This window comes from Urocitellus parryii, chromosome 2 (assembly GCF_045843805.1).
Source record: "Urocitellus parryii isolate mUroPar1 chromosome 2, mUroPar1.hap1, whole genome shotgun sequence".
NCBI lineage: Eukaryota > Metazoa > Chordata > Mammalia > Rodentia > Sciuridae > Urocitellus > Urocitellus parryii.
The window spans coordinates 183470861-183496541 of NC_135532.1; positions in this window are offsets into that span (position 1 = coordinate 183470861).

The window sequence follows — 25681 nt, forward strand, 5'->3', positions numbered from 1 at the left end:
TTTTTTTTTTTGCTACAGATCTAACTCCTTTTGTTAACTTAGTTCCTGGTGATTTTTTTTTTCCTTTAATTTGGATTTAAATCGTGGGTTTGGTTGACTACTTGCCATGAATGCCATTGAATGCCCATGGCTCTTGCTTTCATCAGTGGGGCTCATGAGTGGAACAGGATGTAGATTTTTCATTTTAAAAGCTAGGACAAGGTTTATTTTTAAAAGGGTTACCATCACATTTCTACTCAGTGAAAGACAGTGTCTGGGGGGTGCTTCACTCCAATATTCCTAGGACCAGTAACTGTCTTCATTCTCTTCTACCTTTTGCCATTTTGGAAGAGCTAAAGTGATACATTTGAGTGTTACATTTTCTTGATTATTAGGGTTCTAGGAATACTTTCATCTATTTTTTTTTTTTTTTTTTTTGCTTTCTGAGACAGGGTCTTGATAAATTGCCCAGGCTGGCCTCGAACTTGCAATCCTCCTGCCTCAACCTCCTAAGTAGGTGGGATTATAGATATGCACCACTGTGCCTAGATTGTCACTTTGTATTTTGCAAATAGTCTATTCAAAGATTTTCCCTTTTTTCTCCTCTAATCATGTATCTGCTCCCTCACCTTCTAATTTGAAGTCAATTAAAGCCTAGCCACATGTTATCACCTGGGGACATTAGCCTTAATCACTTAGCTAAGGTGAAATCTGACAAGTTTCTTTACTGCAAAGTTACTTTTTTCCCCCTCAAAGTTAAGGGTTCTTCTTGACTTCAGCTGAGCCATAATGCCCAACTTTCAACCCAAATATAAATATTGCAGCTGACACATGAGAAACCCTGCCAGTTGGAGACAAAAGCCCGTCATAGACAGGCAATAATATTGCAAAGTTTTCTGGCTTCTTTGCTCACTGTTATAATAATAGTACTTGCTGACACTTTTTGAATGCTTGCTTGGAAGCTTAGGAAGCTTACATTATCTTTTGTCCATGGATTTCAAGCAAGTCTGTCTCAATTCTTAACGGTTTTTTTTTTTTGTATCAATAATAAATTTTTTTCATCAAAGTAACCAAATAATCCTACAAATAATCCTACAAAGCCCCTAATGAAAACACCAGTCCCCTGCCTACTCTTTCTACCTTCTTTTTCTCCAGTCCTGTTTCCGATAGGCAACTAACTACCCCATGTCTTTAAACTAATTCTTTCAGTATTTATCTCTAATTCTTCTTTAATTCTTAACCTATCATCTTTAACTATTTTTTTCATTAACTTCCTCTCATGATAGATGAGGATATAACTTTCATATACCAACTCTCCTTCTCATTTTCCTCCTGCAGCTCCCAAACATAGCTATATCATATGATGTCTGGTTAAATTGACACTCCATATTTCACTTTGTCTATACAAATGTTTTTCACTGTTGAATGAAGCAACAATTATTCGTTTCATTTCTTGTGAAGGGACCCTTGGTTTTTCCAAGAGTTTGTGATTTCTCTGTTTTACATTTGCCTGCTTTTCTGCAATCTATTATTATTTTATCCCCAACTGCTCCATCATCCCTGACTTATTCTAATCAATTAGATTTTCCAAAATCCATACTATTTAGTTTTTTCAGGAGATTTTTCTTATTCTGTGAATGGTTCTCTTTCATAATCCTGTGTTCTTGTTTTATGAGACAATATAATTTCTTATGTTCTATGTATTATCCCTTTCCTCTGATTTTTTTGATAGCTTATCTCTCCTATGTTAGAAACTTTCCTTATATGTCATATTATTGGCTATTTATTCATTTTAAGAGTGAAGTGCTAAAAGACCACTGGGAAGCTCTGGAGTTTGTGCATAGAGCTGTCAACAGATTGACTTTTTTTTTAGGATTTTCAACTCCTGAGCCAGCGTTTTCACAGGGATAGACCCAAATATCAGTTTCCTGATTATGTAGGATGGGGAGGGGACCTGAATCCCAAAACACTACATGCAGACTTTCAACCAGTGGTTCTCATTTTTAGAGCAGAGCTTAATCCTTTCTCAGCAGAGCCTCTGAATCCCAAGCCTCTCGGGAATTCTGTGTATTTAGTTCATGCCAGAATTTTCTGTGACAGACCTTTATGTCAGCATTTGCTCCTCTCTGTTAAGTCAGTGAGCACTCTGAGTGTTCATCTTCCAAAAATTAATTTAAATGTCATGTCTGCTGTTGCTCTCCTGTTCTCTTGTCCTTATGTCCATATTTATTCCTTTACTATTATTTGGGCAAATTTTTAACAGGTCAAAGAAATGAACACTTGTGGTCCGTCATCTTTTTAAAACTAAAACCATCATATAATTTCCTTTCTCCCAGAAAAATTCCTTGTCACCCATGTTAATTCGTCTACTTACTTTTCAGGGAAACCTTCAGTTTCTCTAGACCATGGGGTAGGGCAATCTTGCCCTCAAAAGCTTTGAAAATGCAGATGTCAGATGCAAAATGGGGACAATTTAGGAATCAGTTCAGCATGGTGGTTAGTAGTGCTCTCTTGTGTGACTTAGGAAAATCTGGATAAATAATCCAGTTCCTAAATGTTTCCCACTTAAAAGTACACTACAAACCTCAGGAAGCTTTCAATTCAAAATCTCTTCTTTGGATGACAGAAGTGAAGGATTAGAGGGAAGAGAGAAGGAGCTGCTTAAAGGTAGGAGGCAAGAGAGAGGTTAATAACTTGCCTCATTGTTTTATGCCTAGGGATAAAAAAAAAAAATGCTGCCTCAGAGTGTACATTGGAATCACCTGCAAAACTTTTTAAAAATATCAATTCCTGGGTCTCAACTCAGGTCAATTAAATCAGAATTTTTAGGCATAAAGCCCAGGCCTCAACATTTAAAAATATCCCCAAGTAATTCTAATATGCAATCTAGGTGGAGAACCATTGGCCTTGACCTTCGCTTGCCATTCATTCATTCGGCAAATGCTTATTGTCTACTATACGAGGGGCATTTCTCTAGGTGCTCAGCACTGAGCAGTGAACTAGGCAAAGATTCCAGTTTTCATGGAATTTGCCTCCTAGTGCTTTACCCATAGGTGTTCAAGCATCCCAGGCTTCAGGACATAGACTTTAGAAACAACCCGACCCTGTCCAACCCCATACCCGACCACAAACCAGAATCAGGGAACTCTGGGCATGTGCCAGTCATACTGAGTCTTCTTCCATGTTTCCACATATAAAATAGTGCTCATCTACTTGCTTCGCAAAGTAGGCAGGTTATGAATGCACATGACCACCTGTGGGGAGGAGGTCCTGGAGGGAGAGGGAGGGAAAGAGGACCAGGCACATCAGAGATGATGCCTAAAGGGTAGCTCCTATTTCCTATTTCCGGAAAGTGGAAAATAATCCAGGCTTGTAGAACCATTCCAGTTGGAAGCTAATCCATCAAATTGCAAATAGAATCTCTGAAATATTGTCAGGAAGGGGTAAAAAAAGAAAAGGATTTTTGAACAAAGTGCAGAGAGAAAAAGAAAACAAATCTAATAACTACTTCCCTGTTTTGGAAACTTTGCACCTTAAAAGAGGTGGGTTCACACCCTTTGAGGTCCCAGTTGGAGAGCACGGGGGACCAGGTCTGCAGAACAACAAATGGTGCAAAGTTTGATGAGGCTGGAGAGGAAGAGGCATGACAATGCCCCAGGGACAGCCACCTAGCCATTTAAAAGTCATCTTTTATCTTGAAGACCAAAAAAATCACTGGAGTTTAAAGAGACTGAAGTCACTTATCCCAATCCTCTGGCCCAAGGGCCTGCCTGCAGGTCCCATAGCCAGTTACCTCAAAGTCTGGGAACAAGGAGTCCCAGGGCTCTCCACTGTTCCTCTTCCTCACCTAGCAAATAGGGAACTACAGATCTAGAGAAAATTTAATTCCAAGAAGCAGGCACAGCATTTTGACCTGTATTAACCTGATTTCATTCACCCCATCCTTGCTCCTGGCAGGTGAGAGAGCTTCAAGAGAGGAACAGGCTCCAGGGAGCAGGGCTAAGTCTCATTCAATGACCTGATGCTCTGGGGTATCCAGAGGCTTGGGGTAGGTACTGACCCTTCAGCTCAACCTGTTGGGCCTGTCACCAGAAATCTGAGGAGTCAGTTCCCAAAGAGGGGAACCTCAGGGAAAGCAGGGTTCTTGACTTAGGTGACAGGAAAGAATGTCAGCATACACCAGTCAAAGATACAGATAAAGATTTATTTAAGAAAGCAAAGGTACATTCAAGGGAGAATGTGGGCCATCTCCAGAGGGACAAACAGCAACCCCTTGGTGTGGAGTGTTAATATTTATAGAGGCAAAGTTACTAGGGGCTGGACTGAGGCTGGACCTAGGGCGGAGTTATACAATTTCGCACCAGTTTTCTTTGTGCTTGCACATTGCCTCATTTTACTTTTGCACTGGCCAAGGGTGCAGGGTGCACTGCTTAGGACTTGTAGCAGTTCCCGGGGTTTGCGCAGGTCAGTGGTTCATGGGTGTTTCCTGCATTCCAATTGTTCATGAGTACTTCTCTTAAGTCTTGGTCATCTTTCCTTTTATATATCCCCAAATTTCTATCTCAGGTCCAGAAACAGAGTGGGGATTATTTCTAAACTGATCTGATAAGACTTGCAAAATCTGAACTCAGCAAGAATGACAACGAAGCCCCAGTTTGAGAAGAATGCTCAGGGAGCCTCACTGAGTTTTGCTCAAGGAGAGAGTTTTTGTCAATCTTGTTCAAGGAAAGAAGGGTCATCCATCTTTCGTCTGAACAATATGATTTGTTAATGTTCAACTGCCTTTTGTCCCCTAAGGACCAGCTGAATCATCTGTCAAGTCTTAGTAGGAGAGAATATTTGCTAGATTGTACAATTAGTCAGGCCTTAATGAGAGGAATTTATATGAAAATAAAAAGAAAGGCAGAGATTAATGGTTGGAGTAGACAGTTTCTGAGCCTGGGGGCAGCCAGTGAAGAAGATTTCTAGATGTTGAGCTTCAGGGTGGCAGTGGCAATTCAATGGATTTCTTGGTTTGCAGCGTTGACGTCGTTAGTGACGGCAGTGTCACAGTCGTGGTCATATCCTGGAGCAGAGCATGAAACACGAATGAAGGATTGACAAAATGTGTATGGTGGCAGGATCCAGTCCAGTTACAGATAGATAACAAGCTCTGAGACAATGAGCAGGACCAGAACCTGATAACCCACAAGCGCATGCTATCATTTTCCATTGAAACACAAAATTCTCTCTATAGTTGACCCTCTTTTTGATTATAAAAAATAATCAAAATAACATTATTCTTGTTCATAAAATAAATATGGTCTCATTAGATTTGTTCTGATTATTTAGGAAACTGTGGCAAGAATAGTAATTGACCACATAGACCTTATAAATTCAGTTTGCTTTCTTTGGCTTCCTAAATAATCTCAGATTAGACTTTCAAAAGTCTTCTTGAAACTAGGGAGGAAACCCAAGAACTTGCCATCAGACTTCACCCGTTGTACCTAGACATTTTTATGAATTCCTCTCCTCTTGAGATCTCCCCAATATTTCATTCCCTGGTCTTAACAGGAAGTGACCTCCATCTTTAAGGAACCTTATAAGGCTGGGAACCTTATAAGCCAGGTGCCAAGCCAATTTTTCCAAAATGGCTTTGTGAGTTACATAAAGCCAACTTCAGCTCCTTAATATCTCTGGTCATATCAGATGCTATGCATCACTCCAATATGGCAATTTGGTGAAAGCCCTGGTTGTATAACTAATGTTTCCAATTATGTCCTGTTACAGGGAAAACAGATTCTTATGAAATTATGCAAATAATCATATTGCCATGAAAATATGCATACTCAAAATGAGTTTACAAACTCTGGAGGGATTGTAACCTAGCATGCAGCCTATATTATCTACCTAAATTTCTACCCAGCCCTAATCTTGTTTATTTTTGAGGATGGGATACCTAAAGACCAAAAGTCCCTTTTCAGGTGAGCTACACAAAACTGGTTGGATCTAAGATGACTGCCAGAGTGCCCTCCAGACAACCTCTAACTCCATTATAATCCCATGTGCACACAAAAAGGACACCCCCCCTCGGTGCCATGGGGGTTGACAATCACCATGACAACAAACAGAAAGAACCATAAAAGGAGCAAAGAGGTGACACTGTCACAGGGTTGGGCCTTTTGGGAAACTGAGGCATCACAAAGACTCCTCCCCCTTCAAATCCCAATTCTTGCGATCATGTCAGAAAGATTTCGGACAGGTCACTCAGAGTAAGGGGCATGAGTTTATTGGAAGGGATAGGAAAGGGAATAGGGGATGCTCTCAAAGGGAAGATTGGGTCCTTTCAGAGAGAAGAGGACAGTGTGCCTCTCCTGTTCTCCAGTTTTATTGGGGATCCTAGAGAAGTTTCCAGAAAGTCCCATCCAGGTCTACCTCTTGACTTTTGACTGATAGCAAGATGACATCAGACTTTCAAGTCCCCACTGCCATGACAACTCTAGGTCACTTTGGCTCATGCTGACTAGTTCTAATTGAATTCTTTACTATAAATTCTTACAGATTTTATGGTTAGGAGAAATTATCCTTATGTCCCTGAGTTTTGAGATCTGCTCTCTAAAAAGGGTCACAAAAATCTCCCTGTCAGGGTAACTTGGGAGTCTCTTGTTGACATTGTTTCAGGCCTGCATTTCTCCTGTAGTTAACAGATAGTTTGCTGAGGAATGTGACAATACCCCCAAACCTAGAAAATGTCTACCCACAGAATACATGAATATTCCTGCTCTTTATTAACCTATCCCTGCCCCTCATTTCTTTTATCTTCTATCTATTACTCCACAGATTGAGAAGCTGATTTGTGAGCCTGTCTCCCTACTTCTCATTTTCTTCGGTCAAGAATACACCTTCCTCCACTGCCCATTTGGTACTGTCTCATTAGTTCCATGATTCCAAGAGGATAAAAGGACCCAGTTGAGGGCCAGAACTTGGTAACAGGATCTGGCAGGGAGAATAGATAAATGCTTCACTTTTGCTTATAAAAGTATAATCTATTAATTATTGTGAATTAAAGATAGCTTAAGAGAAAAAGGAAAGGGTTCTAAAACCCAGCAGCAATATTTCAAACAAAAGTCATAATTCATTCTTCATTAGTTCGTGCAGTTTCACATAATTCACTTTGTTTTTCTTGATCTCAGTTGTATTCGTCTACCTAATACCACAGGCCGGTGGCTAGGGTAACAAAAATTTATTTTCTCACATTTTCCTGAGATTGAAAATCCAAAATCAAGGTGCTAGCAGAACTGGAATCTGGTAAGGGCCATCCTCTTGGGTTGCAGATGACTGCCTTCTCATTGCATGCTCACATGACCTCTTGATGCAAATTCTGGGAGAGAGAAAGAATGAGCATGATCTCTTTGGTGTTTCTTTTTTTTTTTTTAATAAGAACATTAATCCGATTGCATCAGTTCCTCACCCTTATGACCCTTTCAACTTACTTTTTCTAGAGGCCCTATCTCTAATACAGCCACACTGGGGATTAGGTTTCAACACACACGAATTGGGTGGATAGAAGTAGTCAGTCCACAACACTTAGGTTAGAGTTTTATGAATCCATCAGATTCTCCACCAGAGTTCTAGAAATCCTTGCTTAGTCCAGTGCTGTAAACTGAAAGTTATTAAGCTATCTTAGCAAAAGCCCACACCCCAGAGTACTCGACACGGGGTCCATTCCATGGATCCCTGAGACAATCCTTTTTGTTGAAGATTAAACACTCTGAGACCAGCTGGCTGCAAACACTTTCAGAGAAGAATCAGAGTAAAACAAAAGCAATCTGTGAATGACGTGGCTGAAGATCTGATATAATCGACAGGAGATTTGGTTGTTTCTGTGATATCTGGAGGAAGGAATATATCACATGTATCCTATTCTGTACATGTATAACATTAAAATCATGCAAATATTAAAGTGATGAAACTATTATTGATAACATTTTGACAGTATAATACATGGACAGCAAGAGAAATAGCAAATTTCTATGAACTTCATGTAATTTCTGAAATATTTAAATTAATGACATTTATCCATATAAACAGGACATAAAGAAAGTAAAGCATCTTTTTTGTGACAATGTTTTTCATGCAATTCAACATACCAAATCAATCTATTTTTTTAACATTCCTTTTTCTATAAGGTGAAAGAACAAATCCTTTGAGATTTTACAGAAATCCTGTGGGAAATCTTAAAAGTTTATCTCAAGATTAAGATTTCATTTAGGATGTGATTTTGAGGAAGGCAACTTTGTCAAAAATATCAAAAGGTTTGAACACTTAACTAAATAGGATTCTAGGTCCCTGTGAAATGATACTCAACTATCAATTTAACCATAGTGACAATAAAAGAATTTGAAAGTAACATATGAGGTATTGTTGTTTAGATATGAGATGTCCCTCCAAAACTCAAAAATTCATGTGTGAGTCAATGCAAGAATTTTCAGATGTGAAATGATTATATTACAAGCTGTGACCTAATCAGTGGGTTAGTCCTCTGATGTGCACTAACTGGAAAGTATCTGTAGGCAGGCAGGGTGTGACAGGAGGAGGTAGGTAACTAGGAGATGTGCATTTGAGGTTTGCATTTTGTTCTTGGTGAACATAACTCTGTTTCTGCTTCATGGTTGCCATATCATGGGTTGCTTCCCTCCATCTGCCACGATATTCTGCCTCATCTTGGGCCCAGACCGAACCTCTGAAACTGTGAGCCAACATAAACTTTTCCTCCTCTAAGTTATTCTTTCAGGTCTTTTGGTCACAGTGACATAAAGGTGACTAAAGCCGAAGGTAACACAATTGGAAAACAGAAACAAAACAAAAAACCTTAACTCTTTCAATAAAGTTCAGTTTTTAAAACCTTATAATGAATCCATCCAATCTTAGCCAGCTTAGACCACACAAGATAAGGGCCCTCTTTTAAGATTCCTTTTAAAGTTTTTTATATTCATTATGTTTTGTTCTATATTTCCTCTTTCTCATTTCTGGGACAACCAGTCATTAATTTTATCTTAAAACAAAACAATTCTCCTTTTTCCTTAACCAAAACATATCCTTTATGCTTTTCTACTTTGCAAAGTCATATCCCTTCACCCTTATTTCTAGCAAATTTATTTACATATATTGATAATAATTCTTAAGCATTGGAAACTTTTTTAACAGAGAAACCTAGTAAGCAGAGGATTATGAATTTTCTGTCACATATCAGCATTTCATAGCAGACTAACAAATTTTATAAATAGGCCATCTCACAGTTTTTATAGCTATATGCTTCCTCATAGGAGGAAATGTGGCAAAAGCATATGTGGTTTTTTTTTTTCAATTTTTTTTTAGAGAGAGAGTGAGAGAATTTTAATATTTATCCTTTAGTTATTGGCGGACACAACATCTTTGTTGGTATGTGGTGCTGAGGATCGAACCCGGGCCGCACGCATGCCAGGCAAGCGCGCTACCACCTGAGCCACATCCCCAGCCCCAAAAGCATATGTTTATTAACAGGCCCAAATATTTAACCTCTATAAATCATATAAAAATAAGAAGTCATCGGGTGCAGTGGCACAGGCCTGTAATCCCAGAGAGGCTGAGACAGGAGGATCGCCCATTCAAACCCAGCCGCAGCAAAAAGCTAGGTGCTAAAAACTCAGTGTAGACTCTGTCTCTAAATAAAATAAAGCTGGGGATGTGGCTCAGTGGTTGAGAGCTCCTGAGTTCAATCCCCAGTACCACCTCACCTCAAAAAAGAAATCAGAAGTATTTAAACTCTTAAACTTATGCTTAGCAATGAATTTTCAGTAATTTATCTTACTTAGAGATGTTCTAAATATTTAATAAATACTTACTAGTTAATAGCATGATTCTAAGGTTTCGGGTTAACATAAATTTTTACAAAATGTTTTTAGGCAGATATGATAAAAACAAAATTATTGTTAAAAATCCCATTCTTAATACTTCTGTTCCATCTCATATCCAGTAAGTAACTCAGAAGACATGACTGTTTAATAAACTAACAATATTAAACCAGTCTTATTTGCCAAGGATTTCCTGAAGTCACATGAACTTGGGAAAAAAAAAATTTGAGTTACGTCTTATACATACAAGAGTTCTAGAACTATGTGATTGATATAAGCACTTTATTTCTAAGCCAATCAAAATACAGCTCCTTCACAAGATCTTATAAATCAATTTGTGTATACCATCCGGAAGTAAGAAAATACAACATACATCTTACATATGTATATATATATAACCATACAGACAAATGCAAATCAAGACTTTCTAGATTCTATTCTAAATTTTTAGTTATGAGTGAGGTAAACAGTTATATATAAAACTCACTGGTTTATATAAAATAGTTGATTCTAATCTTTGTTCCACTGTGTGCATTTTTTTTCAAATCCAAATTGTGTTTTTGGCAGATGAAACAAGTCAAGGTTACCTTGTCATAACAATTAAGAGCAATCACTAATATTCTTTAACATTCACTAATATTCTTTAATATTTATGGAGAAGACCTTTAGTATTTTTTTTAAGTTAGTTGCTTTGGGGGCCCCTGAGTCCCTTGAGAGCTCCCAATGGTGGGGGGCAGGGGCATAGAGTTTGAGTGGAGGGAGTAGAGGGGCCACAGTGGGAAGGGAAAATTCTGACAAGTGCAAACAATAAGATAATGACCAGAGGAGGTGGGGGCTTGCAGGGGGGTATGGCAAAAGGAGGGGGGAGGAATGGAAGCGAGGGGAAAGGAAAGGTCTTAGAGATGTCACTTTGTGGAAGCCATTGAATTCCCAATTATGTTTGGTAAAATCATATGAACAAGAAAGAAATTAGAAATAATGCTGAAGCAGCATAGCAGATAGCGGGTTGGTTTTCTTGTGGGTTTGTTTGTTTCTCTGTTTTGACAAGGGGACCCTGAGAAACTCCTAGTTCTTAGGTGATGCTGCCTTGTGAACAAGGAGTCCGGGACTCTAGCACAGACTCTGTTCCATAGACAGAAACCCTGGACTTTATTCTAGTTTCTTACAAACGAAGAAGCTCAGGGTTCTAACCCAGTTTCTAGAGTATACTCAGAATCTTACAAATGAAAACTGTTCTTACCATTCCTCAACACACTGTTACCAGAGCATCCATCTGGGTCAGGAGTCAGACTCAACACTGCACCCCCGAGAAAGCCTTTAAACTTTGCACCCAGGATCCCAGGTGAGAGGTGCAGGGGTCCTGTGATGAGTCTGACCCTGTTTGAATAATGACACTATAATTTTAAAAATGAATTGTTATGACTGCTATAGTTTGGATCTTAAATGTGCCCCAAAGGCCCATGTGTTAAGTAAAGGCTTTGTTCCTAGCTTGTCACTTTTAAGAGGTGATGGAGCATATAGGAAGTGGGTCCTAGTGGGAAGGCTTAGATCATTGGGGATGTGCCCTTAAGGGAGATTGTAGACTCCAGTCCCTTCTTCTCTTTCTCTTCATTTCCTGGCCTCCAGTCCCTTCTTCTCTTTCTCTTCATTTCCTGGCCTCCATAAGGTGAGCATATTTGAAGGTGACTATCACATGCTTCCCACCACGATGTGCTATCTTATCACAGGCCCAAAAACAATGGAGACAACCAATCAATTTTGTCTCTGAAACTCTGAGACAAAATAAGCCTTCTCTCTTTTTAAGTTGAATATCTCAGGTATTTTATTACAATAACATAAAGCTAACTAACACAATGACATTAGTTAAAACAGTAAGAAAAACTTCATTGAAGACTATCGCCATAGGTATATGAAGGGTAGGATGCTTAGCAAGGACAAACATGGAAACCCAACATTGAGCCTAGTAGAGATGGGCTCAGAGGAGCCTCATAAAGTTCTGATCAAGCAGAGGGTCTTTGTGCCTGTGCCTTTTAGTGCTTGGAGTAGTTTAGATTGCAAAGCTTGGTTCTAAAAAATCTTTGTAGTATTTTCTGGGAAAATAAAATTTAATAATGCTAAAACATTTAGTAGAAGACTTACTCCATCTCCTACCCATTTTCATAATACTCAATGTTCAAGCATAGGGGACCTGAATTCTCTCTGGAATTGGAATTGGAATTCTTTCAAGGGTGGAGAGAACAATGTTGGGATGTAGAGTCATCAAGACATAGAGCAGCAAGGACCTTGGTACAGTGGTTTTCAAACTTCAGTGCACATAAACAATGTCAGGGCATGTATTAAGGATGCAAATTTCCAGTGCATAGTTAGACCTACAGAATTAGAATTCCCATCTGTGAAGATAACAAGTTTGCCTTTCAATACCCTCTTCACAAAATGCGGATGCAGGTGATCCTGTAGCAGCACTTGGAAAATACTCCCTTCTCCTCTCCTCATTCAACATCTTCCTGCATTTTCTACCCCAGATTCTTGGCCCAAAGCCACACAATCTCTGTTGAAACAGATTCAAGGCAGCCTGTGCCTGCCCTGGACAGCTTTAACAGAATGTTTCTTTTTCACATATGGTTGACAAGATGTCTCCTGCACATTGCTGATCTTCATAGAGCAGGTTCATGGACCTTTAAATACTCAAGACCATCTCTAACATGCTGAGGCCTCTTATGTATAATCAGAGTACCATTAATGATTCCAAACCGTATTTACCAACTCTTACCTCTTTGAACATGCCCCATACCAGCTCACAAATAGTTCTCTATCTACTACCTTGAGCAACATCAGGTCTTGCTTCTCTCTTATGTGGCCTCCTCACTGCAAGGCAGGAAGCCCCTCAGGTCAGGAAGCTGCCATACCTACTGCTGCTGGTATCTTCAGCGAAGAGCTATACTGGAGCCCACAGAGCTGCAGCCCTGAGGGACCAAAGCAGCTGGGTCTTTTCCAGAGTGCCTGGGAGTCCAGAGCCATGGGGAGCTCAATCATGTAATCACCTGAGCCCCCAAGCATCTTTGTGGAGTTCTCCACATCTCACAGGGTCCCGAGAAAACAGTTCCTTCAGCTTCTGCCTGCCACCTCACTCTGCAAAGGACTCAGTCAACTGCCTGTCCCTGGGGCTGAGCCAGGGTCTAGGAACTGACTCATCTTGCTCTCCAAATCCTCTCCCTTCTGTGGCACAAGTTTGCTTGTGCTTTTTAATAGGAACAACAGGAGCAAATAAATGCAGAGGCCCATTGCACTACTGTACTCAGACACATGTGCTCAGACATGTTTACCTCCAACATGGGACTCCTGACTCATGCCTGACCCTGTCACAGAAGCAGGGCTGTTTTCGTGGGTGTTTTAACCCGAGCAGTCACATAGGCCCACTCTTGGGGGTCGGGGTCCGGGGGGGGGGCTCTGTGCTTGGTTTAATGTCCTGCTGTGCCTGTCAAAATTCTTACAGACTTTTTAAGCTAAATTAATTTATTCATTTTCAGTGTGGTGCTCAGGATGGAACCCAATGCCTCACACATGCTAGGCACTCTCTACCCCTGAGCCACAGCCACAGACCTTGTGCTTTGTGAAGGAAATCTGATGGGACAATGGAGGAGAGGTGTGTGATACACACGGGTCCACAATGGCAGTGGGAAACCTGTGTACCAAGCGGTTGGCCTGGCAGCCCAGGGCAAGACCCAGGCCAAGAGAGAAGACAATGACAGTGCCAATAGTAGCAGAAGCAGAAGTGTTGGCCACAGCAGTTATGGCCCCTGCCCCAGAAAACCAATCCTTCTTATTCCATTTGTGTCTCTACAACAAAAAAGCTGAAACTAGGTAATTTGTAATATTTCTTATCTTTCTAGAGGCTAGCAAGTCCAAGATCAAGGGGCTGGCTTTTGATGTCTGGTGAGGGCCTCCCCACTGCATCCTCACAAGGTAGAAAGGATACAGAGGACATCTTTGTTCTTACAGGACAGAAGAGCAGAACAGCAAATGGGCTGAATGGCTCCTTTTTACCTATTTTATAAGGCCACACCCTCATCCCTGTCTGAGATTTTCACCCTCCTGTCTTGCGCTCAAGCCTCGAGTCTCTCATTCTACAGGTATTATCGTACTTTGGGATCCTAGGGGAGACTTTTACTTTTATCAGGAGATTAAGATCCAGTTTTTCCCATCTCATTATTCAAAACCCAAATTCTGCTCTCCAGTGCATTAGCTTTCGTTTACAGCTAGCTCTGTGTCATCTCAGAGTTGGTCTGTCTTCATCTTGATCCCTGATAAAAATGGTCTTGCAGGAGGTGCTACAGAAGAACAAAATATTTGCACTGATTTGACTTGTCTGTGGTCCTTTGCCTCTGCTAATTTCCTCTTCCTTTCTCTCCCGTTCCTTAATCCATAGATGCACAATGCCTCCTCCCTCCATTAAGCATTCTGTCCAGGATGCCTGTCCTCAGGCACAGTTCTGGGGGAAGCGGTGAAGAGAGCAGAGTTTGCTGTGGGCCACTCTCTTCATGCTTCCCTGCTTGCTTTCAGCATCCCCAAATCAAAGGGCAGGCAGAAGAGACTGCTGCTATCTCCTGTTCCTCATTGGAAGCCACCCAGGTTCTCTCCAAGTTGGGGCAGCATTGAGCAAACTTGTAGCTTTTCAGCAGTAGGAAGAAAAAAAAGCCAGTCAATGCTGAGGTCCTTGGGATTTCATTCCCCTTGGCTGAAAACTCCCTTTAGTGCAATAACACACAGAAGATGCAGCTCTGAGCACAGTGTCTTCTCTCTTTTACTGGATCCCTGACAAGTTAGCTATGTCCCTCACTCCAATGACAAGAGTTACAGAAAGGTTACCTCCTGGAACTATATGTAGACAGGGAGGGAGATTTAATTTCTTGTGATTTTAGATGTTATGTGATGCCTCTTCCAAATATAAACCATCATGGATGAGTTGTGTTTTCAGCCTGATCTATGGGTCCACCTTCCAGACAGGTGATCTCATACCTCTGAGGTGGGATCTCATACTGTCCTGAGGTGCTTTGGCTGGAGCTGATGTCCCTTCCAGTGTTCACATCACCTGCCACAATGGTTTCTGCTTGCCTGATGTCTCAGGACTCCTGAGCCCCCTTTTTGGTTGCTGACCTCAGAGCCGCATCTTTATCTTTTGACTTCCATGGATTCTGTGGTTTTTAACTGCCTATCTGGCTCCCAGCCCCTGACCCCTCTCTAGGTTTTACCTCTATTGTTACATAAGCCTGCCTAAGCTGTCCTAGCCCATCTCCAACATCCTCCATTACCTTTGATGCTGGGTGACAAAATATGTCTTGATCCTTTCTCACATTCTATTCATAAGCTGCACACCTCTTCTCAGCTATACTGGTTGCCATCGTGACTTAGTGGGACAATCTCTTAGGAAATAGACTCCTAAGATTTCCAGGAAACATGATTCCACAAGTCAACTGGACATCTCCCTTGCCTTTATAAACACTGTGTGTGTAAACAGATGGGCTTTTAATAAACCAGAATACATTGTAAGTCTTCATCCAAAGAAATCCTGAGAAAAACCTTACAAAATGCACTTACTTTGTCACTTCCCAAAGCTGGATTTCCACATACAGGCTGTCCTTTAAGTGGCACATGGGTTCTCTGCCACCTGACTGCTCTATTTGCTACTCTGCAAGACTCTTTGTGACATACCCAAAATAAATGGACCTTACCCAAACTGCAGGCCTTAAGCTACTTCACGTATGTATTGCATATTACACAAGAGAAACAGTGTTTTGAATACTGTGCTTAAAGACTGAAGACTGTTTCTGAAATAGAGTTTAAACATTTTTTTTTTTTCAGATTAAGTGTGATTGCAGATGCAAGCTTTTGTTGGGTCATGGTTTGTTGTCACTATTGTTGCTTAGCACTAGAAAAACAGCCGTTATGGGTGTGACAGGTGAACTCTTACAGAGAAAATGCAGTGGCTATTCTGCTTTCCACAACAGCCCTCTAGGGGGGGGTGGTACCATGTACTTTTTAAAGAAGAAATCTGAGCCTTGACCATGCACGGAGGCTGCCTATTTGACAGGTCACCTTTTTGCCCAGGTTGACCTTTTACTATTTGTGATCAGCATCAGGTTGCCCACAGGGAGGAGGGGGAAGTGGTTCTCATCAAGCTGTTTCCATCTGTACAGCCACTGAGCAGCAGTCTGTTCTCAGGCTCTGTTCTCTTTCAGGGCCTCAGACTGTGAAGGCCGCTGGAGGCCTTCTTAAGGTAAAGCGGAGAAATAACGGAGGAGTTACAGACTGTGCCTCTGCCGAAAAGACTGATTTTCTCAGCACCTTTTCACCCAAATCCCATAACCCTACCTCTCAGAGACCAGCCATTTCCTTTCCTTCTTCTTCAGCTCAGAGGCTCAGAAGGGAGGATTCACTTGCCCAAAAGACTCAGCTAGTGCCTGGCAGAGCCAGATTCTAATACGGTCCATTTCTTTTTGTACCATTCTTGACATTCAAGACAACCTTTGGAGCCAGGAGAGAGGTGGAGGGAGACAAGGAGAGCCCTCCATTTGCACAGAATTGCTGTTTATTTAAAGAATCTGGAAGAAAGGAGCAGAGGGAGACTGTCAGTCTCCTCCTCTGTACTCACCTGGTTTTTCATTCTTCTCCTGTCTGGGGACCATCAGGGAGGGCCAAGTGCTTGTGTTTCTAAAATGGACACTGAGAGCTTCTGTTCTCATAAGACTTTTCAGTACATTACCCCTGAGTGCTCCCACATATCATCATTTTCCAGATGGCACAACAGACCCTTTCTATACGTTTTCTTCAACGCATGCACGCGCGCACACACACACACACCTCTTCCTTCCATTCCAGTGTAACCAACTTGAGGAAATGGGAAGACTGGTCTACACTGATGTGAGGAAGCCTCAGTGATGCTGTTCTTTCTCTAAGCAGGAAGAGTGAGGTTCTGGAGAATCCCAAGCCAGAAACTATTTTCCAATGGGGAAAGACAGATCCAGGTTTTGCTACTTATTAGCTGCAGTAACCTTAAGCAAGTTACTAATGTAAAATGTAGAAAAGAGTAACAATATCTGTAGAAAAGAGTAACAATATCTGCCATGTACTGATCATTTCCTCTGGGTCAATGCACTGGCCAAATAGCTTTCCCCAAATTAACTCATGTAATCCTCCTGACATGCCTATGAAGAAGATACTAATATTACCTCCTACCCTTTAAGGGTGAAAAAGGCAAGAAATAAAAATATATTATCAGGGATAAAAAAAAATCAATGACTGTTTCAAGGTATGATCTCAGTGTATACATGACAGAAACAAATTCTATTCATGATCAGTGTGACAGGCCCCCATCCATTCATCTGTTTCCCAGCCAGCAAGTATGCATGCATCCATCCATTCATCCACCAAGACTTCACAAGCTGCTAAACTCTAGCATTTCAGAGTATGAGACAGAACTGAATGATGTGGAGATAAACAACAATTGCCTAATGGCCAGGCCAATTTATGGTTCAATAGTTCTAGGAGAGGACCAAGGAGAGGGCTAGCAGGGTCAGCTCTCCTAGAAATTGTACCTGTGGCCTGGGGCAGTGGGAATTCAGCATGGGGGAAGGGTGTCTTTTTTCCTGCCCTCACATAGAAGAACCTCCTAATTCCCAGCCGCTGTGTGTGTGGGGAACTGATTTAGAAATTATTCTTTTTTTTCATCTCTCTCTTTCCCTGAAACTCTGTTGGGAATAGGATTGTGGTTGGTTTAGATAACAGCCTCACAGCCTTAATTTTTATTTATCTGACAAGTTTGACTCTGGGGATACCAGCTGTAAGCTTATGCAAAATGACAAAGAAAATGTTAACTTTTCAGCCACGGGTTCTGAATCCTTATAACAGGACTGCAAGGCTGATGTCAATAATCCTCAAGACTTCTGGAAAAAAACAAACTTGCATGAACCCCAAACACAAGAGACGGAGGGAAAAGTGTGAGCTTGAAATCACATTTTCTAGAGTTTCCTCTCCTGGCTTTCTAACCCTATTGTGTGTCCCTGAAACGACAGGCTTGAGTCAGCCCAGGAGCAAACACTTCTTGTGGTTGGTGGGGGACATGCTTGCTCCACTACTTTTGGGGCTTTCTGTTCTGTTCTTGGGGATGGCAGGCCTTGAGCAGGAAAAGCAACTGGACACAAGACTAAATAAAGGAATTCAAATAAAAGGTAAATTTAAAAAGGGAAGAATAAAAATAGAAACAATCAGAGATTCATGTTTCCTGGGCAGGCGAAAGTGCCTAGATATAAAGATGAGTCCACTTGAGAGGATGCAGAAGAAGCTTGTGTTCTTGTGGACTGAGCAGGGGAGGGCTAATCAGAAGGAGAGAGAAGGTGGACCAGGTGCTGGGGAAATGTGGGAGGGAAACGTAGAAGACAGAGGCCCAGCAAGGGCCTCTGTCTTAAGTTTAAGCTGAGATGTGCTGTAAGCTTAAAGTATACACTGGATTTTGAAGACAGTGTGAAAAAAAAAGGATGTAAAATATCACATAGAGAATGAGGTGCATATTGAAATTATATTTCGAATATGTTTGGTTGAATAAATTTTATTATTAACTTCATCTGGTTTTACTTCTTCTAATGTGGCTACTAGAAAATTGGTACTTGTGGTTTGTATTATATATTCTTCTTCAGTGCTGGGGATTGAACTAAGGGCCTCATGCATGCTAGGCAAGTGCTCTAACCCCTAAGCTGCACCTCAGCCCCTGCATTCTGTTTCTTTCCAACAGTGCTGCACAGAGCTTCTTTCAGTTCCTATTCACAAACCATGCAAGCAAAACTACTTTTCCAATACCGCTACTAGAGATGGTAATACACTTGCAGGGGGAAAAAAAAAATCACCTATCACAGTTTGTAATTATTTATTTATTTGTGCATTTACTTGCCTAGTGTCTCAGTTCCTTAGGGTTTTGTTTACTTCTTTACTTTAACACCTAACTCTGTATGGATCGTGGTATCAGCTCCTTAAATGTTTGTTAATGGAATGATTTGAAGAATAAATGAACAAAAACAGATGAATAAAATCTCTCTCTTTTTTTTGTATCAGTAATCCCTCGATGCATGGGTTGCTCAGCAAGAGTCTCTTGCTTGGGCTAGTACTGCAAAATAGGGACAGTTTGCATTCAAGGGAGGGGCTACAGCAGAGAGAGATTGAAATGCAAGGGCTTTTGAAGGCAGATGAACTTGGCAAATCCAGTGTTGGTCATGATTAAAAAAAAAAATCATTTAGCCTCTTGGACTCCATGACTTCTCATATCTATAAAATGGAGATAAAATGAATATTTGTGGCACATACCTGTTATCCCAGTTACTTGGGAGGCTGAGGCAGGAGAAATGCAAGTTCGAGGCCAGCCTGAGTAACTTGGCAATTCTTCGTCTCAAAAATTAAAATTTATAAAAAGAGCTGGGATTGTAGCTCAGTGGTAGACCATCCCTAGATTCAATCTCCAGCTCTAAATAAAAATAATGAAAACATCAATATAATACTTCCTTAGCAGGTTATTATTTTGTGAAGGGTTTTAGCCAGGTAGTCACTAGTTTAAAAGTGGAAAAAAAAAACAAAACAAAAAAATGAAAAACAGGACTAATCTCCCCACAGGAAGTTGCAGGGAACTTTGCCTCCCCGGGGCAGAATACCTGGCCTGGGTACACTTCCCTTTTCAAAGCCTGACTCTCATTGTGTCTTTGAGCAGTTTCTGACAATGGAGGAATTTCTGGAGGAATTAGTATTTCTAGTGACTCAGTACTACATAAAAAGCTATTTGCTTTGGCTAATAGCATAGCTAAGGTCACTGACTCTTCTCAGACTTTGTCTGTCTTTTTTTTTTTTTTTTTTATACTGACTGAACAATCTCATTAGACAGCAATTTTGGACTAGTGCTCAGACTCTTTGGAAGCAGAATATCTTTTGCATCCGTATCTTGTTTGACATGAAAAAAAAAATTGACTCCTTACCTCACTCATGTAGCCCATGACAAGATCCATGCCAACAAAGCCGGGATTTTAGGAATCATGAGATCTGACTGGTCTGTTCCAAAATGTTCTAGTCAGACAAACAGTATAAAAAGAGCCGACCTATTTATCAGCCCCTCAGCTGGGAGGAAGCATAGAGAGAACTGTCAAGAAAAAGCATGCAGTTTATTCTGTTCCTTGGGGGCCACTTGTAATTAGTATCCAAGCTAAATATATCCAGGTAAAGAAAATGCTATTCCTTTCAACATGTTTTAGTAATTTATGTGGCTCTTCAGGATGAGAAGAAATATATCGGTGTGCTAAAGCAGGCATATTGGTAATGAGCAAAAGAATTCTAAAAACCCTCATTTCTGGATTTGGAACACTCTATGACCACCGGGACATGCATTTGACAGACCAAGTCTTAAAGTTGTAAAGTCTACACAAACATTAATGCCCATATTGTCTGCAATCAGCAGAAATGGTGAAATATCAAAGCGCAGTTGAAAAATAATAAACAGGCAACATTTGTGCAGAAAATGGTGTGAAGAATCCAGATGCACTGCCCTTGGCTATTAGGTTGATTAGGTCTACAACTAAAAAAATTCCCAAGACTTTACTCTCATGGAATATTGATGGGTGAGACTCTGGTATCTCCCTCAGCAATAACCACCAGAACATCCCTGAGTTAGATCATATTGTGCAATATTGTAGGACACTAATAAGGGTATCCACAAACCATTCACAGGCTTACCAAACTGTATCCACCCACCTGTTCAGACAGGTCTATGATGTAAAGCCTCCTGTCTAGTCAAATTTCATTAGCAAAAATCATGGCCCCTTGGAAGGGGCTCTAAAAGTGCTGTCGTCTAAGAATGCAGTGTCTAATGCCAAGGACTTCATCTTGGATCCATGCCTCCCACTGAAGCAGACAAGGAATACAACACTGAATTATTAATCTTTATTTTTCTCATAGATACAGGCATCAATGACTCATTTCCCTCTTGAGTCCAGACCCATCTGGATTGCCTACAAGAAGCTCTTGGCTGTGGTCTGAAACCATGTGGATGTTGGCCAACCAATTCTAACCATGACCTGCTAACTGCTAATTCATCCCCAAGTTCCAGATTTGTCCTATAGCCATGCCAAGCAACTCTAAGTTCCATCCTACAACTGGTCAGGCTCAGGGAAAGCTTCAAAGAAATGGCACGAAGCCTCTTCGACTCCATTTGACTCTTTCTAGTTTTATTCTAATTTATCATCCATGAGTGCAGACCTTCATTTGCTTCATATATTAAGATTTGGCCTTGGCCACCTTTAAACTTGGACTAGAATGCACAAAATCTTGAAGGCAGAATCATTGGATCCATTTGGTATCAGCCAGGATGGGTTAGATTATACTATGGTAACAAACAACCATAAAACCTCAGTGACTTCAAGCTACCAAGGTTTATTTCTTGCTCCTCCCATGTGTCCATGTGGGAACTCTGCTCATCTGCCTTCATCTGCAGGAGTGGAACCACCGGGTACAGGGGAAAACTCTTCTCATGTCAAGAGCATGTAGGAAATTCTAGAGTCTTGGGGTCAGTTTCCTTGGGCGTGTGTGTGGAACATTTATTGAGAACAACACCTGGAAGGGATGAGGAAGCAGGAATGAACAGAGGGAGGAGCTGAACTGCAAGGCAGATACAACAGAGGCCAATTCTATAAGGAGCCCTGGAACTGGAATTGTTTCAAATCGAGGCAAGGGAGTCAAACAGCTCTCTTCAGTGGAGGTCAATCTATAGACAGGCTCAGGTATGAGTGGTCAGCTGTCAATCGATACTCATGGTAGCTAAGGGAATGGGGGCCTTGGTCCTAACAGGAGAGATCCAGGTGACACACCAGAGCGCCCATCCACAGCTTGCACCAATCCAATATACTAACTTTTTTATGGTAAATTTAATGCATCTGGGAACAGCTCTTCTGGGATTCTGGTTGGTCTTTTCATCACTTACCAGAGGAAGATCACACTATAATCCAAGTGGCTTCACCTGGCCTCAAGGCCACAATCATTTATTTTATATTCCTCTATGGGGGGGCGTGGTGGTGGCAGGGATGGAACTCAGGAGCACTTGGCTACTGAGCCACATCCCTAGCCCTATTTTTAATTTTATTTAGAGACAGGGTCTCACTGAGTTGCTGAGCGTCACGATTTTGCTGAGGCTGGCTTTAAACATGCTATCCTCCTGTCTCAGCCTCCTGAGCCACTGGGATTACAGGCATGTGCCTCTACACCCAGCTTACATTCCTCTATTGACTTTGCTGTCCAAGTGTCTAACCTAGTGGGATAATCCAAATTACCATCACAAACTTCTGGTCACTATGTGTATTTATGTGTGCTAGTCAGCTGTGCATTGCTGGGACCAAAATACCTGAAAGGAACAATTTAGAGGAGGAAAAGTTTAATCTGTGCTCACAGTTTCCAAGGTGCAGTCCATGGTCATCCAGCTCCAATGCTCTGGGACTGAGATGAACTAGAACATGACGGTGGAAGGGCCTGGCAGAGGATAAGTACTCAACGGAAGGTAGCCAGGAAGAAGAGAGAGAGACAGACAGAGACACGCGCACATGTGAGTAACCAGGGACAAGATACAGTCCCCAAGGGTAAGCCCCACCTGCCTAAAGTTACCTTCTAGTAGTTTTTTTAAACCATTATCTAGAAAATGGGTCAATCCACTGATGAGGTTACAGCTCTTCTAATCTGATCATCTCACCTCTGAACGTTCCAGCATTGCCTAACACATGAGCTGTTAGGGGGACATTAAAGACCCAAACCATAACACTATGCTGTCAGGCCCTGGATGCCAAACTTGACAATTTTTCATCACCAACAGGAAGGAGAATACCAACAAAACTCTCAGAAGACCACCTGAGCATCTGTCTTATTCTTCTCTGCCTTCCTTGTGAATCAGCAGCCCTACTTCCTCCTGACAACCAGGGTCCGTCACTTCCAAGCAAGAACTGCCTCACTCCTGAGAAACAGTATTGACCTATTCATGAAGGTGGAGCCTCCACGGCCTAATTACCTACCACTAGTGCCCCCTTGCCTCTTAAAGGTTCTGTCACCTCCATTCTGCCACCGTGGGAACCAAGCCTCTGGCCTGTGGATGAACCATATCCAAACAAGAACAGGTGTCAACTGCATCCTGAAGGATGGCACCCCAACTTCACAGAGTAAGTGCCTCTTCCCCAGTAGATGCTCTACCATGGGCACTGACCTGCAGGATAAAGGCCTCTTCTATGCTCTTCCCTGGTTTTCAGTCTTACCATCTTTTCTCTTTCCATCCCCGGAAGCCCACAGTCATTTCCACCACCCTGAGTGGTATATGCCTCCCTGAGGTCACTCTTCCCACACAAAGTAAGTGACTCTGTGCTCTGCCTGACAAGAGGATTTCCCCTTGCCCATTGTTTTCCAGGACCACTGAGTGGAGCCGTAGGGCCAAGAGGAGTCCACTTTTGGCCAGCAGCCTCAAACCAAAACAAGACCTTCTCCTTCCTCTAGCAGTTTGGCCATAAGGCATCCCCCAAGTGGCCAGAGGTTTTATCTAAGGGAGAGACATGGGTACAACAGTGGTGGATACCACAATTAATCTCTGGCCCTGCTCATGCCCACCCCCCACACACTGATTCTGTTCATCACAGGTTGCTGTTGTACCTGCCAACCTTATGATTTGGTAAGTTGGAACACCACTCAGCTCAAAATGGGTAGCTTTGGCCACATGGTCACTTGTCAGATGCCCCATCTTTATGAGGAAGTGCATACAAGGAGCTGCTTTCAAAGGGTTTATAAGTTTCCTCTATAAATAGCATAGCTTTGATCTGGAATGCTAGGGTCTAAGTTATGATTCTGTTATTGGGGCTTGCTCTGAGCCTCACATGTTTTCTTTTTCCAGGTAGATAGCTCTAATGTCAGTAGGTCTTCTCATCATTTGACCTGAGCTTCTTGTCTTGCATCTTAGACCTGCTATCACTCATAGCTGATAGCCTTTTGTGTTACCTGGTGCTAACAGTTTGAATCTTAACTGTTCACTAGGCTCACTATTGAAGGCTTTGTCCTTGGGCCATGACACTATTAGGAGGGTAGTGAATGAAACCTTTGAGAAGTAGGACCTAATGGAAGTGAGTTGGGTCACTGGTGGCACATCCTGGCCCCTTTCTGTCTCTCTTTTTTGTTCTTAGTCACCATAAGTCTCGATGGTATACCATGTGCCATAGAAACAAAACAACAAGACCAATCATTATGGTCTGAAACTTTGAGCTAAAATAAATCTTAATCCTTTTAAATTTGTTTATCTCTGGTATTTTGTTACAGTAACTGAAAGCTGACTAACAATTGGTAAATGGATAGAGCAATATCACTAAGTACTGCTTACAGAAGCTAAAATCTTATGAGGCATTGGGCTTCTTTCAGAGTGGTAGAAGGTGTGAGATACAATAATTTGCCCATTGTTTCTAGTGGATGTCCTGCATATCCCTAATCACTGGACTCCTAAATGTTTCACTGATATGACAGTGATGTTATGTCCTTGTATTATATTGACATATGGCATATTACTAGAGTTATTAGCTTTAAGCACTTTGTTAAGATGTTGTTTGCCAGGTTTCTATTCTGTGAGTTTGATTTTCTCCCCAAGTAATTAACAAGTATCTAATGGAGCTGTTACTTTGACACTGTACAAATATACTGTTTATCCTTATATTTACTGATTGATTTTAGCATCCATTAATGATTCTTGCCCTGAATAATTATTACTGTGGTATTTGCCAAATTGTGACTACTTTTTTATATTCATCTTTCCTTCTACATTTGTTAATTGAAAAATAATTTATTAATTCTAAAAGAATAACCTGTCCCTTCTTATTCATTTCTTTAATTAATTGATTATTTTATTTACATCACTGTGAACTCATGGATATTTCTATAGGTTATAATTATAACTTTCATTGCACAAATTATCCCATATTGGTCATTGGGAGTTCTTTAAAGTTACCTCCATCTCTTTTTGGATACTTCCCTAAAAATAACATTATTTGTTGCCTTTGACTAAGATCATTATCTCTTTCCATTATAACTTCTTCTCCATCATATTCTCTTCCGTGTCAGGAAAGGTTGTCATACTGATGGATATTTGGGTATTTGGTTAAGGGGAAGTTGAATAGGGGACATAATAATTTATATTTATTGAGATATAATTATATGCTTTGAAATCACAATCACTTCCTTGAATAGATGAATTATTGTTAGCTGTCTAATATAGGAACAAAATGAATTTGAGGAATATTTCTGTCCAGAATTTCCAGGACTAGAGGCTTCATTTCAATGTGACTATGTCCCATATAACCCAGCACTGTAATTAGGTAGCTAATGCTTGCTAAGTCTGCTCAAGCCTTGGCACATGGATATAATCATCTTTTAAATACTGTATACTTTTGAAGATTCAGAGGAGAAATTTAAATACAAATAAGTAGGGTATTTACTTGCAAGTTCATAAAACTCAATGTGTCATTTAATTCCTTTTGAAAGAAAGACACTTTGGGAACTTTGCAATAAAAAATTAGAGTGAAGAATCCTAATTTTGAAATATGAAGGGCACTTTTTTGGTCATCTTTAAGTACATTTACTAAAGAACTGAGAGAGGTTTTAGAAAAAAAAATTTAATGAATCAAAAAATAAGAATAAAAAGAAGTTATTCTGACATCAAGAATAGAGTTATAACCATGAAATATTTAATTATATGAAAAGCAGTAATTCAGTAAGAGGAAGAGATCACTTTTCATGGA